This window comes from Phyllobates terribilis, unplaced genomic scaffold (assembly GCF_046119375.1).
Source record: "Phyllobates terribilis strain yellow unplaced genomic scaffold, ASM4611937v1 Scaffold_5501__1_contigs__length_51233, whole genome shotgun sequence".
Classification (NCBI taxonomy): Eukaryota; Metazoa; Chordata; class Amphibia; order Anura; family Dendrobatidae; genus Phyllobates; species Phyllobates terribilis.
In genome coordinates this window covers 24,228-28,241 of record NW_027368248.1, presented here as the reverse complement: position 1 = coordinate 28,241, position 4,014 = coordinate 24,228, and positions in this window count along the sequence as shown.

Sequence of the window (4,014 nt, the reverse complement as noted above, 5' to 3'; positions counted from 1 at the left end):
AATTATATGTTTTCACCTATACAAAGATCCAACAACCCAAACACAAGCCCGTGTAAAGCACACAACTCTTCAATAAAAGTAATTTTCCTTATAAAAAAAGAAAGACACAATAGCCCGTGCATAGCACGGGAATGCCATCACTAGTAATTTGAATGAATAGGTCTCAGTTTTGTTCATGAGGATTTTCAGTTCATGCAAATCCAATTTATGGAACATTTTAGCTCAAAAAACCATAATAGTCGTCCAAAATCAATTCGAAATCTCAAATTGGGAGAAAATAGGTCGAAATCAGTTCGAAATCTCACAACAACTATAATCTCTAGTGCGAAACCATAAAACAAACTAAAAATAGGTCGAAATCTCAAATTGGGAGAAAGTCGGAAATTAGGTCAAAATCAGGATTGTTCTTACCAACGCCATTAGAATTGCTCCGTGTTCCTGACATTTTTTGTGGCTTTTGTTAATGCAATAGTCGGTGAATCGTGGTTGATTTATGAGGATTCCGCTTCGATCGCTTTTCTTCTTCTGCAAGTCGCAATTTTGTGTTACTAGGAGTGGAGAAGACGAGAAGACGCGAAGCCGATACATAATTGCACGGGGGCATTGTTGTCTTTTCATTTTGTTTTCCAGGTGTTTTTACAAAATTAACCTTTATTTTACTACCCAGACACGCGCGTTGCTTTTTTCATCTTTGCTTTTTTATTTTGTTTCCAATTTTCCTGGGTCGTTGATCATCGTGATCCAACGGTCCAGATCCGTACTCACCTACTCACTATAACACTTCTACTCACAAGAACCTCCCTCCCTCTCTCTCTCTCTCTATATATATATATATATTTGAATATGTTTTCCTTGTTTGTCTACGAAAGTTTGAATGAATCACGTAGATGAAATGTAATGTATAAAATGATTAAAAATATTCCAATGGGATAGTACTCCATTTCATTAAATCAACAAACATAAGACGTGTGGTTGTTTATAATATGTAATTTTTAAGGGTACATGGTATTGTCGTGAAGATGTTTTTTATTCTCTAGTGAATAAACTATATGGATTATTTTTGGTATCAATTTTTTTTGTATATTAAAATCTAAAATATTCTTCTCTTGGATGTTATTTTTAGTTTAATAGGATATCATTAGTACAATGCATACATCTTATCATTCAATCCATTATTATAGTTTGAATATTAATAATTTAACTTTTTTAAAGGAAGAAGCAATCGACAAATTTACTTAATTTGATTTTGATTTATATAGATTTTTTCCTTGTCCATTCAAATTCTCACCCGGTCTATACAAATCAAATTTATCCCCCTCTTTGTAACTCCAATCCAATTTATTTTTGTTCACAATATTCATAAGCGTTCAATTCCATATTATATTTATGAAATATGATAGGTTTCACAATAAATGAGTATTTATATCGTGAAGACCTCCACAATTATAACGATTACTAAATGAGCAATTGATTGATAGGGATTTAAAAAAAATAAAATACAAATAAGTTTAATTGAAGAAAATTAACTATAAAAATCTATTTTATATGTATTAGATTCATTGTTATTTAGGCCCCGTTTGTTATAATTTCCCGGTAACGTAAACGGAAAGGAAACGAATCTAGACAACTTTGATGTTATTGTTTATTCATCGAGGTGGTTTCACGACTTGCAACTCACTAGGAGGTGGTCTTATGACTCCCTTCGGCAAGGGTATTTGTTTCCGCAATACGAATGTGGGGTTTCAAATCTCCTTGACGAAGGGAGTCATACGACCATCTTGCATTGTATCATAATTTGCAAAACCATATCGACGAATGAACAACAACGTGGAAGTAGTCTAGATTCTTTTCCTTTCCGTTTATGTTTCCGGGAATTTATACCAAACGGGGCCTTAATCTTTTTAACAAATATTAACTCTTTAAATAATATTAATATATTTTCTGGTATCTTATGAGTAATTTATAACTCTATAGATGTAAAATGATTAATATAAATTTCCTCACATTATTAATCATTGAAAATATAAATAATATTTCTTTTCAATATAATAACTAATGATACACTATATATAGATTGTTTTTAGTGTTTAAACCCTTTATAGTATGTTTATTTTTCAGCTTAATATATATGAGAAGAGATTATATACATATATAATCCATGAGCACTTACGATTTCTAGAGGAGTTAAAAATGGAAAATGGTGAAGGTGAACGGTTTAACGAATTTAAGGAAAAGATAAATTGGAAGATGAAGTATTGCAAACACTTTCATATACCATTAAATTAAGAGATCTTAGAAAAAATAGTATTTTTAGAGGGATGTGAAATGATGCAATAAGATAAAAGGGAAATTAAGTTTGTGCTAGTTGATTTTGGAAGGTAAGTAATATATCTAAACACTGAAGCTAATAAGTATTGTTATAGTACAATAATAATAATAATAATAACAATAATAATAATAATTATTATTATTATTATTATAATTACTATTATAAGAACTCATTTATGATGACTATCTTTATCTATATAACTATTGTTTTCTTCTTTGAAATTTGGATTTTTGTATAATCTTTTTAATTGTTTAACGTGGGAGATGGGGTTATTTTAAGAGTTTTTTAAAGTGATGTAATTGATTTGTATTTTGTAACTTATTGTACAAAGTATTTTATTACAGTAAGAAAGAGTTTTTTTATCAGTATTGAAGTTATGATATAGGCAAGAGTTTTTTCCTCTATGTTTAAGCGAGATTTAGATGAGTCTATTATTAATAATGTAACTAAAAGTTTGAATCTCCTGAACGTTACCAATATATCTGTTAAGTAAATAACTAAATGAATAGCAAGTCATATAAAGTTTGGTTATTTCTAGCTTGTGATAATTGATCTCTAATTGGAATTGGATTGGAATATATCTGAGATTAAAATAACGGGTGTTGTTCTCGTACTAAGGATATATGCATCATTGTAAATGTCTATATATGTTATACACAAACGTCTATTTATATTATTACACAATGAAATTGAAAATTTATCACCTTTAAAAGTAGTAGAAATATAGCAAACAATAATAAATTGAATAAAATAATGAAAATTTAATAACATGTAAAGGATTAGCAGAAGATCAAGGTTATCACCTGAGCAGCTGAATCGAGCTCTTGAATTAACCATCTGAATCAGCCATCGAGCAACCATTTTAGAGGTATTTATAGATTGAATTAGCCAATGGATGAGGAAGTCGTTAGGTGATATAACTCCAAATTAAATGTGGAAGGAAGTCGTTAACGCCAGCATAAAAGCGAGAGGAAGTCGAAGGATTGTAATGACAAAATGAATGATGGCATGTGTGAACGTGTCTCACTAAATATTAGAAAAATATTTAAGGGTATAAGAGGTAATTCACATGAGAAGAACGTCTATTTTGGGAGGGTACAATAGGTAACACAAGTGTTAAATGATGAGGTATAACCGGTAATCATGTGCTAATTGACTTAATACAAGGGGATAAGTGGAAAAAAAGTTTTATTTTTAGATAATAAATAAACCATTAACTTAAATTTATAATATATTAGATTAGATTAGATAAAATCTATCTATATAATATTAAATCAGAACATAAAATGATTAATATATTAATTTTATATTAAAAGTAACACATATCGTATTCTTATTAATTATTTTTCACATGTCAAAAACTAGTGACAAGACTACACTACTAGGAATCCCCTTATTTGCGATGGAATTAGCGACGAAATTATAATCCGTCGCTAATTCCTTTGCTTTGCGACGGGTTTAGCGACGAGTGAAATAAACCGTCACTACTTTTGCACCCCTAATGGTTAGCGACGGATTTCCGTCGCTAACCCGTCGCTATTTTTGGCGGGTCGAGCTAGCGCCAAAGTAAAGCCATTGGCGACACCTTTAGCGACGGATATCCGTCGCTAATGGTGATGGAGGCAAAAGTCCCGCCATGACTATATGCATTAGCGACGGAAATCCGTCGCTAACGCGTATAAACC